Here is a 12,931-nt window from a genome sequence, read left to right as displayed (position 1 = left end):
GAAGGGGCCTCTGGGGCAGCGAGCTCACATCCCACCACGAACCATCAAAAGCGGGGGAGCTGGGTGCCTGTCCACTCAGGCACCAGGCCTTTCAGAAGCCTTCGCCGCGCCGGAGGCTTCTGAAAGGCCTGGTGCACCAGCGGACAGGCACCCAGCTCCCCCGCGATGGAAAGCAAAAGCACGGGAGCTGGGTGCCTGTCCATTCAGGCACCAGGCCTTTCAGAAGCCTTCGCCGCCCTGGAGGCTTCTGAAAGGCCTGGTGCACCAGCGGACAGATACCCAGCTCCCCTGTGATCGAAAGCAAAAGCTTGAGAGCTGGGTGCCTGTCCGCTCAGGCACCAGGCCTTTCAGAAGCTTCCACCACGCCGGAGGCTTCTGAAAGGCCTGGTGCACCAGCAGACAGGCACCCAGCTCCCCCGTGATCGAAAGCGAAAGCGTGTAGGGGACCCTACACGTGCATGATTCAATCATGCACTGGGCCTCTAGTTGATACATAAGAATACTGTCAAGCCCAGCTGGCATGGCTCAGTGGTAGAGCTTCGACCTATGAACCAGGAGGTCACAGTTCAATTCTCAGTTGGGGCACATGTGTGCAGGAGTCAACTGATCAATGATTCTCTCTCATCATTGATATTTCTATCTCTCTCCAACTCCATTCCTCCCTGAAGTCAATAAAAATTATATATACTTAAAAAGAACAATTAAAAATAAGTATGCCATCAATTTCTGGGTGTTAATTTTGTATCCTACTACATTGCTGAATTCATTTTTTAAATCTTACAGTTTTTTGGTGGAGTCTTGAGGGTTTTCATCTCATCTTCGAATAATGAGAGTTTTACTTCCTCCTTTCCAATTTGAATGCCTTTTATTTTTTTCTTCTTGTCTGATTGCTGTAGGTAGGTATTCCAGTCCTATGTTGAATAAGAGTGGCAAAAGCTCACATCCCTGTATTGTTCCTGTTCTTAGGGGAAATGCTTTTCATTTTTGACCATTGAGTATGATGTTGGCTATAGGTTTGACTTTTATGTTGAGGTATGATCCCTCTATTCCCACTTTGCTTAGTTTTTATCAAAAAGGGGTGTCAGATTTTGTCAAAGGCTTTTTCTGCATCAATTGATATGATCAAGTGATTTTAGTGGTGTTCCAATTTGTTTATGTAATGTATCACATTTATTGATTTGCAAATATTGTACCAGCCTTGCTTCCCCGGAATAAATCCCACTTGGTCATGGTGTATGATATTTTTAATATATTGTTGGATCCAAGTTGCTAATATTTTGTTGAAGATTTTTAGCATCTATGTTCATCAGGGATATTGGCCTATAATTTTCCTTTGTTGTAGTGTCTTTATCTAGTTTTGGGATTAGGCTAATGCTGGCCTCGTAAAAAGAGCTTGGAAGTGTTCTTCCTCTTGGTTTTTTTTTTTTAATAGTTTGAGGAGGCTTGGTGTTTGTTCTTCTTTGAATGTTTGCTAAAACTCTCCTGTGAAGCAGACCAGAACAGGGTTTTTGTTTGCTAGCATTTTTTTTATTACTGCTTCATTTTTATTAGTAGTTAGCAGCCTGTTCAGGTTTTCTGATTCTTTTTGATTAAGTTGTGGAAGATTGTATTTTTGTGTGAATATGTCCATTTCATCCAGATTATCCAGTTTGTTGGAAATAGTTGTTCATAGTATATTTTTACAACCCTTTGCTGTTTCTTTCCTTTCTTTCTTTCTTTCTTTCTTTCTTTCTTTCTTTCTTTCTTTCTTTCTTTCTTTCTTTCTTTCTTTCTTTCTTTCTTTCTTTTTCTTTCTTTCTTTTTTTTGTTAATCCTCACCCTAGGATTTCCATTGTGTGTTTTTTTAGAGAGAGTGGAAGGGAGGGGGAGAGATAGAGACAGACAAACATTGATGTGAGAGAGACACAATTGGTTACCTCCTATACTCACCCCTACCAAAGCCGGGGATTGAGCCTGCAACCGAGGTACATGCCCTTGACTGGAATCAAACCTGGGACCTTTCAGTCTATGTGCTGACGCTCTATCCATTGAGCCAAACCAGCTAGGGCCAATCCTTTGTGTTTCTGTGGGGTCATTTGTTACTTCACCTCTTTCATTTCTGATTTCATTTATTTGGGTACTCTCTCTTTGTTTCTTGATGAGTGTGGCTATAGGTTCTTCAATCTTGTTTATCTTTTCAAAGAACCAGCTCTTGGTTTCATTGATATTTTGTATTTTTTCATCTATATATCATTTATTTCTGCTCTAATCTTTATTATTTCCTTACTTCTCCTTACTCTGGGCTTTTCTTGTACTCTTTCTAATTCTTTAATTTGTATGGTTGGATAGTATATCAGAAGTTTTTTGTTGTTTTTTTTGTGTGTTGTTGTTGTTGTTATTTTGTTGTTTTTTTAGGTAGGCCTGTAATGCTATGACTGTCCCTATCAGGACTGCTTTCATTTTGTCCCATAGATTATAGATTTTGGGTTGTTGTGTGTTCCTTTTCCTTTGTTTCCAGGAAGTTTTTTCTTTCTTCCTTGATCTCTTTGGTAAGCCATTCATCTATAATAATAAAAGGGTAATATGCTAATTAGACCAGACATCCTTCAGGCCAACCTTCTGGAGGAAGCCACAGCAGTGGGGGGCCAAGACTGAGGCAGCGGCCGCAGCGGCAAGGGCCAAGCCCCTTGCACAAATTTTGTGCATTGGGCCTCTAGTTGTTTAATAACATGCTTATTTAGCCTCCATGTGTTTGAATGTTTTTGAGTATTTTTTTTATAGTTGATTTCTGATTTCATGCCATTGTGGCCAGAGAAGGTGCTTGATATGATTTCAGTCCTCTTGAACTTGTAGAGACTTAGTTTGTGTCCTTACATGTGGTCTATCTTTGAGAATGACCCATGAGCACCTGAGAAGAATGTATATTCTGTAGCTTTGGAGTGAAATGTTCTGTAAATGTCAATCCCATCTGATTCAGTGTGTTGTGTGGGATTGCTACTTTCTTGTTGATTTTTTTGTCTAGAAGATCTATCCAGTGATGTCAGTGGGGTGTTAAAGTCCACTACTATGATTGTATTACTGTTGATACCTCCCTTAAAACCTCCAGAACTTTTTTTTCAAAATATATATTTGTGTGCTTCTGTATTGGGTGCATATATGTTTATCAGAGTTATACCCTTTTATTCTATCATTCTCTTTAGTATTATGAAGTGGCCTTCATTTTTTCTTATCACCTAATTTTGAAGTCTATCTTTTTTATATGAGTATTGCTATGCCTCCTTTTTTATTTACATTTACATGGAAAAATATTTTTCCATCCCTTCACTTTCATTCTGTGTTACTCTTTTGTTCTATGGTGGGTCTCTTTTATTTAAAAAAATTTTTTTAAATATATTTTTATTTATTTCAGAGAGGAAGGGAGAGGAAGAGAGAAACATCAATGATGAGAGAGAATCATTGATTGGCTGCCTCCTGCATGTCCCCTGCTGGGAATCGAGCCCACAACCTGGGCATGTGCCCTTGACTAGAATCGAACCTGGGACCCTTCAGTCCATAGGCCAACACTCTATTCACTGAGGCAAACCAGCTAGGGCTGTGGTGGGTCTCTTTTAGACAGTATATATATGGATCATGTTGTTGTTGTTTTTTTTATCTCTTCAGCTACCCTATGTTTTTTGATTGGGACATTCAAGCCCTTTACATAAAGTTATTATTGATAGGTACTTATCTGTTGCTATTTTTACTCTTTATGCCTGTGTTCCTTTCTCTTGCTCTATTTCTTCTTCTTACAACAGTCCCTTTAGTATTTCTTGCAGTGCTGGTTTAGTGATAATAAACTCTTTTAACCTTTTTTTTTTTCTGTGAAGCTGGTTATTTCACCTTTAATTTTGAATGATAGCCTTGCTGGATAGAGTAGTTTTGGGTTCAGTCCCTTGCTTTTCATTACTTTGTATACTTCATGCCAGTCCCTTCTGGCCTGAAGTGTTTCTGTTGAGAAATCAGCTGACGGTCTAAAGGGAGATCCCTTGTAGGTAACTTATATGTCTCTCTTGCACCCTTTAAGATTCTTTGTCTTTAATATTTGCCATTTTAATTATGATGTGCCTAGGTGTGGGTCTTTTGGAGTTCATCTTGATTGGGACTCTCTGTTTCCTGAAATTGAGTGTTATTTTTTCCTTCACCAGGTTAGGGAAAGTTTCTGCCATTATTTCTTCAAACATGTTCTCTATTCCTTTCTCAGATTCTTCTCCTTATGGTGTACTTGTGATGTGACTATTGTTATGTTTCATGTTGGCCCAAAGCTCCCTTAGACTCTCCTCCTACTTTTTAATTTGTTTTCCAATTGCTGGTCTAATTGGGTGCTTTTTTCTACGTTGTCTTCTATTTCACTGATTCTGTCCTCAACTTCTACTGGTCTACTGTTGATTCCTTCCAGGGTATTTTTTTTTTTAATTTCAGCTATGTTATTCTTCATTTCTGCGTGATTCTTATTGATGGATTCTACCTCTTTATGCTGCTGTAGTTCTCATTAAGTTGCTTGTAGTTCTCACTAAGTTGTTTGAGTACTCTTACAACCATTACTTTGGATTCTTTATCTGACAAATTGCCTCTATTTTATTTAGTTCCTTTTCTAGTAATTCCTCCTTGTCTTTCAATTGGGGTTGTTTCTTTGTCTCCCCATTTTTGCTGTCTCTTTGTATTTGTTTCTATGTATTAGATCAAACTTCTATGCCTCCCAGACTTTGTGGGATGGTCTTATGTAGTAGGTGTTTTGTGGGACCCAGTGGTGTACTCTCTTAGATCTCCAGAACTCGTTGCTCTAGGAAAGCCCCTTGTTTCAGTTATTTGGGTTCTCCTATTGTAATTGGATCTCAAATATTATTGTCCCAATCATGGATGGAATCTTCTATCAGGCTGGCTGACTGTGAGGCTCACCCCTGACCATGTCGTGCATGCTTTTGTGGATGTGCTAAGAGAACAGAACAAAATCCAACAAACACAAAAGAAAAGAAATGAAACAGAAACATACACAAGATCCCCTATAACAACAACCAAAGCAACCACCAGAGAATTAGGAAAGAGAAAAGAGAGAAACAATGATAGAAGAAAAGTAAGAAAGAAAAAATATAAGGAGAAATAAAATGGCGGTGGGGGGGGTATATATGAAGGGGCAGAGATGAAACACCTGTGCTCTGGATTTAAAAAAACACACCAGAATCTGAGGCTTTCTCTCTGACTGGCTCCAGGTGTTTTCTGTCCTTCCTTGATATAAATCTCCTCCTCAGCACCTGAATTGGTAATTCCAAGTGTATGTTCTTAATTTAGTTTTACTTCCAGTCTGGCCCTTTGCTGGTCTTGGAGGCCTGCCACCATTCAAGGAAAGGTACACTAATTTTCTTATCCTTCTCAAAGTTTTTCTGTTATGAGTAACCAGATAAAGCACAGGAGGAAAAATTCTGGTTCTTCAATTAAAAGAGCTTCTGTAATGGCATCCTATCTAATAAAGAGGAAATATGTTGACCCTCATGCTGTCACAAAGATGGAGGCGCCCACAGCCAATAAGGAGGGAATATGCTAATTGAATGCCCCACTCAAAAAGATGGCGGCGCCCACAGCCAATAAGGAGGTAATATGCTAATTGACAGTCCCACCCTCAAAGATGGCAGTGCCCACAGCCAATAAGGAGGGAATATACTAATTGACTGCCCCGCCCTCAAAGATGGCGGCACCCACAGCCACAAGATGGCGGCATCCAGTTCCCTCAGCCCCACTGGGGCGGCAGGCACGTGGCAAGGCCGGGCCTGCCCCCAGGTGGGCATGGCTGCTCCTCACACCTGCCTCCAGAATCCCCCAGTCCCCTCAGCCCCCCAGCCACCCAGGGCCAGCTCGAGGTGCAGGCAAGCCTCAGATGGTGGCTGCCCAGCCGCCCAGGTCTGGCCTGAGGCACAGGCAAGCCTCGGATGGTGGCTGCCCAGCCAGTGCCCGAAGCATAGGCAAGCCTCAGATGTTGGCTGCCCAGCTGCCCAGGGCCAGCCCGAGGTGCAGGCAAGCCTCGGATGGCACATTCTCAGCCACCCAGGGCTGGCCTGAGGTGCAAGCAAGCTTCGGATGGCAGCTGCCCAGCTGCCCAGGGCCGGCCCGAGGCGCAGGCAAGCCTCGGATGGTGGCTGCCCAGCTGCACAGGGCCACCTGAGGCTCAGGTGACCAGGGCCGCCTGAGGCTTGTGCTTCCGGCAGTGGCAGCAGCAGAGGTGTGATGGGACATTGCCTTCCCTTGATCGCCGGGTCGCCTCTCGCCCCTGAGGGCTCCTGGACTGTGAGAGGGGGCAGGCCGGGCTGAGGGACGCCCCCCTCCAGTGCATGAATTTTCATGCACCAGGCCTCTATTTGATAATAAATGCCTTTTGTAGCCAAAACCAGGCATCTCAACCTTATGTTTTCAAGAAATGTTTAACCCAAACATTGTTAAACATTGATTGTTTGCTACCCAAACAGCAGTGGGCAATGTTGTGCAATAATCATCTACTATAGTCAAGATATTTAGTAGTTTGTTTTTCCATAAGGATGTAATTTATTATATTTTGATCTGGCAAGGATGTGCCTTCAACTTTATGTAGTACTGGGGCCCAGCGCACGAAATCACACGAGACCCAGACCCGGCGCGCCATGGGATCCAGCGTCAAGTCCTGCTGGCACCGCGGGATGCAGCGTCAAGTCCCGCTGGCACTGTGGGACATGGCGTCAAGTCTTCACCCACCCATGCGTGCCTTGCTGCACACGCAGCCTTCTGGTGACCGGTCTTTGGTCATTATGGTGTTAGGGCCACTGGGTTTTTATAATATAGATTGTAAAAAAAATGTTTTTGTCAGTGTCTCATTTGTTAAATCATCCAAATCCTCTATCAGCAGTTCCAAAACTGCCCTGTGTTTTTAGTTTAGTTTAGTTTTTTACTGTTAACGATGGGGCAGGATTAGAGGCAGCACCATGTATTCACTGAGAGTGGGAGGGAAGAAATCTATTTTCCTTCAGACTCCACTTGCTGTATCATTTAGTGAAGATGAGAAACAAACAAAGAAATATAAATGTCTTCTTTCCCTGTATAGTCTCTAATACATTCTTGATAGATTGTCTACCCCAAATGACCTAAACAGAGACAAGAGCTTTTTTGGAATTTTGGAAGCTCTATAAAGTTTGTTTGAATATCCCACTCCAAACACATTCCCATACTAAACACTTCTTTGAGTTAAGGAAAGGGTTTTTAATTTATTTGTAAGGGAACACTAATTTTCATCCCCTCCAAAAAAATCCTTGGAATTATTTAGGGTAAAATGGAAACATAAGAGTAAAATCCCTGAGGTGTTAACTTACCTGGTCAGCCTCCCTTTTTTTTTTGGCATCTTGACTAACCTCTGAGAAGGGCGTTCAGTGATTACATCCCAGGTGAGGTTTCAAAATCTCCCCAAAAAACAAACAAACAAACAAAACTAGAAAACTTTCCTCTTGGGAAATACTTGCTAGATTAAGGCATCAGAAGCCCTGTGAAAATTTAAACAGGTGAGAGAGGTACAGCTACCTTTTTCACAAATTGACTAAGGCCAGCCAGCCCTACTTGCTTAATAGATTCCCTTTCAGAGATGTGACCATTAGTTGTGGAAAAAAATTACAAGCAAGGGATGAAAGGCAAGGCTCTTGAGGAGAAAGTTTAAGTGAAGTTGCTAGTATATATAGGATCTCATAAAATTTAAGAAATATGAAAGCTTTCATATAGTCAGCCCTCTCTGGAAAAGTTCAAAATAGATTGAATAGTCTTTGGCATAATGTACCTACTGTCCTTGAATGGCACCCAGCTTTTCATTGTCAGCACCGTGCTCCCTCCCCACCAGGCCTCTCTATAAATTGAAGTGCGTCCATTTATGTCAACATTACTTGCTTCACCTTACCCAATCAAAACCTCACTTATTTTGAGACGCTTCACCAACAGAAATTTTTCTCACAGTTCTGGAGTTCTAGAAGTCTGTGATCAAGGTGTTGGAAAGACTTCTTCTGAGGCCTCTTTCCTTGGCTTATGGATGGTCATCTTCCCTCTATGTCTTCCCTCTATATTAAAACCCTATTTTTCCTTCTTTTTATAGAGAAGGAGAGAGAGATAGAACCATCAATGATAAGAGAGAATCATTAATCAGCTGCCTCCTGCATGTCCCCCACTAGGGATCAAGCCTGCCACCTGGGCATGTGCCTGACTGAGAATTGAACCATGACTTCCTGGTTCATAGGTTGATTCCAACCACTGAGCAACACCAGCTGGGAAAAACCTCATTTTTTTCATTGCAATTATTTCAACAAGTAATAGGAGAAAAAATGAGATTAACGTAATCCATTCAAACAAGCCAATGACCTTTAGATCTGGCCAGAAGTATTTGGAATCATTTGAAAAGAATACTTTTTAATCCAAATAACTTTATAACTATTGAAATATAAAAACATCAGGCTATGTGCAAGAGATTATTTGAGGATATGTAGACCCCAGGATCAATTCTACTAAGCTCCTCTTGCTACTTGCAACTTTTCCCCTTCCACTTTTTTTTCAACATATATATATATACTGAGTGGCCAGATTATTATGATCTCTGAATGCATAATAATCTGGCCACTCAGTGTATATCCTATATAATAAAAGGCTAATATGCAAATTGTTCCCTCGACCAGGAGTTCGACCAGCAGGCAGGCCGGCCAACTGCCCATGTCCCCTCCCCCTGGCCAGGCTGGCCGGACCCCACCCATGCACGAATTCATGCACCAGGCCTCTAATATATATACTGAGTGGCCAGATTATTATGCATTCAGAAATCATAATAATCTGGCCACTCAGTGTATATTTTTAATTTCAGAGAGGAAGGGAGAGGGAGAGAGAGAGATAGAAACATCAGTTGTGAGAGAGATTCATTGATTGGCTGCCTCCTGCACGCCCCCCTACTGGGGGTTGAGCACGCAACCTGGGCATGTGCCCTTGACCAGAATCGAACCCGGGACCCTTCAGTCTGCAGGCTGATGCTCTATCCACGGAGACAAACTGGCTAGGACTCCCTTCCACTTTTGCATCCACCATTTCTTTAAAAACACCATATCACCATAGTGATGGGAAGAGCACTGATTTTGAAGCCCACTGGACCTATTTGCAAAATCCAAGTTCTGCCATTTACCAGATGGATGATTGTATTAGTTTCCTATAGCTGCTGTAAAAATCACAACAAATTCAATGTCATAAAACAAAACAGATGTATTCTTACAGTTCTGGAGGTCAGAAGTCTGAAATAGGTCTCACGGCTAAAATCAAGGTTGTCAGCAAGGCTGTATTCCTTGTTTAGGCTGTACGGGGAATTCAGTTCCTTGGCTTTTTCAGCTTCTATAGACTGCCTACATTCATTGGTTCATGGCCCCTTCCTGATCACTCAAACCTCTTGTTTTCATCATCACATTTTGTACTATTACCTCTGACCCTTCTGCCTCCCTCATATAATGACCTGTGTGATTATATTGGGCCCACTCAGATAATCCAGAATAATTTCCCCATCTTGAGATCCTTAATCACATCTGCAAAGTCCTTTGCTATGTAAAATAACATTCACAGGTTCTGGAGATTAGGACATGGGCACCTTTGAGGAGACATTATTCTGCCTGCCACTGTGACCATGGGTAAGTTGCTTAACCTAACTATCCTCAGTTTCTTCAACTGCAAAATGAAGATGATAATACCTAATTTTCAGAATTGTGAGACTTAGTAGTAATGGAAGAATGTTTCCAAAACACACAAAAAAGTGGTAAATGGTTTCTGTTATTTTCTTGGCCTGAGCACTTAGGGATAGAAAGATAGCCATAGGAACTTGGGCATGTAAGTCAGTTATTGGTCTGGAGCTGCCTGACTTGCTAATTTCCTATTTTGAAGAAAGCTTTTTTAACCTATGAAAATGTAACAGGGAATAAAATTTTTATACTACTCTGACTAACCATGAAATGGGATTAGAATAAAATGTACTAATAAATTGATTAAAAAAACCCAAAAACTCACATACTGACAGTTTCCTTATAAGCATATTGCAGGCATAAGCAGTTCCAGTTCCTTTTTCTACGAAATAGCCTTGATCACAACTTCAGTTGACACAGATTGCCCAACCACAGGAATTTGGCTAGCACTGACCAGTTCCAATATGCTGACATTAAAGATCCATATTGGGACATGCAAGGACACTGCCTGCACATCCACATCTCCTCCTCCTGATCTCTTTGTTCTGATTTCCCTCTCCCTCTCCATAAAACCCCTACCTGCACTGAGATGTTAAGATGGGCTTTGGGACCAGAGTCCCCCATCTTCTCAAGTTGCCAGCACCTGAATAAATCAATTTCCTGTTTACCAGCACCTGTCTCATGAGTTTGGTTTTCATGGTGGCAGGTAGACAAACCTTGGTTTTGGTTACAGAAAGACCCCATGTGGTGTGATTTAAGAAGTACCAAAATAACAGCATGCTCATTCCAAATATCCCCTATGCCAATCACATTTCTTTGAGTCCTTAAACTTAGCAATGTTAGCCTTCCCTTTTCCTCCATAACTTACTTTTCATGTTTGTGCCAGTTCAACTGAGATAACACTCCCACATTGAAACATAGCCAAGTGTGTTATTAAATTTAGGACTATAGCTGTTGGGCAAAGTCCTTGTTTCAAATAGTCATAATGAACCAGATACCTCTGTTCAAAATTGATTACTCTATTTCTTAGTAGGTTGAACCACTGGCAGTAACTATTTCCCAGCTGGTCATATTTTGGCTATATTGTCTGAGACCAGGCTTCAGTAATGCCTTAAAACCTTGCTACTCAGCCGAAACCGGTTTGGCTCAGAGGATAGAGCATCGGCCTGCGAACTCAAGGGTCCCAGGTTCGATTCCGGTCAAGGGCATGTGCCTTGGTTGCGGGTACATCCCCAGTGGGGGGTGTGCAGGAGGCAGCTGATCGATGTTTCTCTCTCATCGATGTTTCTAACTCTCTATCCCTCTATCTTCCTCTCTGTAAAAAATCAATAAAATATATTTAAAAAACCAAAAAAAAAAACCTTGCTACTCAAAGTATGCTTCCCAAGCTGCCAGGATCAACATAATCTCTGAGCTTATGAGAAATGCAAACTATCAGGCCCCACCTCATACCTGCTGAACCAGAACCTACATGTTAACAGGATCCCCAGTGGATTCATATGTACAATAAAATATAAAAAACACTGCCTTAAAGCACTTATTCTCACTCTACCTAGGGATGAGTTGGAAATGCCTACAAATATGTCAAGGATCCACACTTACTAGCTACTTGTCTCTCTTCCTTGTTTTTCTCCAATAAGCTCTGGGCAATAGTCAAATTTTGACCACATACCCTGTTCAAATACAGGCTCATTCATTCAAAAATATATACTAAATGTTACTGTGGATGAGGCATTGTTCTATGTGCTGAAGATAACAGTAGGGAACAAAACATACAGAATGAAAACAAAAAAGCAAAACTGCCCCAGGGCCCTGGCCCAGTAGCTCAGTTGGTTAGAGCATTGTCTAGATACACCAAGGTTGTGGGTTTGATCCTCAATCAGGGCACATACAAGAACCAACCAATGGCCCTGGCCAGTGTTGCTAAGTGGTTAGAACAGCGGCCCATGCATTGAAGGGTCACAGGTTTGATGCCCCATCAAGGGCATGTACCTGGATTGCAGGATCAATCCCCGGCCCACACTCCCCAGGGTGTGTGTGAGAGGCAACCAATTGATGTGTCTCTCTCACATTGTTTCCCTCCTCCTCCTTCCCCTCTTCCTTCTCCTCCTCCTCCTTCCCCTCCTCTTTCCTTCCTCCCTTCCACTCTTTCTCTAAAAATCAATTTAAATTTTTTTAAAAATAAGGTTGTTTGGGAAAAACTCATTGAAAGCTGACATTTGAGGAAATACTTGAAAGAATTGGGAGCTTGCCACATAGAGAGATGAAAGAAGGGTGTTACAGGCAGAGGATATGGTATGGACCATACTAAAAAATTATCTGCTGTTTACTTAAAATTGAAATTTAACTGGGTAGCCTGTATTTTATCTGGCAGCCCCGTTAGGAGGCTATGGCAATAATCCAGGTGAGGGACAATGGTGGTGGCTAAAGCCAAGGTGGTAGCAGTGGAGATGGTTATGTTTTGAATGTTGAGAGACCAGGAGTTCCTGGTTCCTAATGAGTTGGCTATGAGGTATGAGAAATACTAGTAAGTCAAGAACGACTGCAAGATTTTTTGGCCTAAGCAATAAGAAGGCTGGAGTTGCCATTTACTAAAATGGGGGAGGCAGTAGATGGAATGGCTTGGTTTGGGAGGCAAGAGAAAGAAAGATCAAAAGTTCAGTTTTAGACATAATTTTGATATCTTTATTAGTTATCCAAGAGGAGATGTCAAGTAGAGAACTGGATATATGGAATTGAAATTAAGGGAAAATGTCTAGTCTGAAATTACAAATGTATATGTTTCAAAAATGCAAACTTTTCCCATTTAAATGGGTGAGATTCCCCCACACACACATATGCCCATAGGAAATATCTTGTTATCCTCACAATAATCCAGGTAAACTACACTTTATGGCTAAAGGAAATGAATTTTGTTGGTTTATAGATGAGGTGTTGACTTTGTATTGTGTCACATTTGGTAAACTAGAACTATATTTCACAGAATTTCCTACCCTATATGGGTTTGGTTAGGTTTAGTTACAAGACACATTTTCTATGAGATTTAGAGGGCAGAAGTGAAGTTGCAATCATGTATATTTTTTCTTACCTTTGGAAAGTCAGTGCAGAACCTGGAGCACTGTGGTAGCTTGCTCATGTTGCTGCAGATCTCCTGGATTACCTTGTTGTGGGGCAGCACACAGACCAAAGGCTCATCTGGCTACTACCAGACC

Source organism: Eptesicus fuscus, chromosome 1 (assembly GCF_027574615.1).
Source record: "Eptesicus fuscus isolate TK198812 chromosome 1, DD_ASM_mEF_20220401, whole genome shotgun sequence".
In the NCBI taxonomy this organism is placed as follows: domain Eukaryota; kingdom Metazoa; phylum Chordata; class Mammalia; order Chiroptera; family Vespertilionidae; genus Eptesicus; species Eptesicus fuscus.
Note: the sequence above shows the minus strand (reverse complement) of the source record.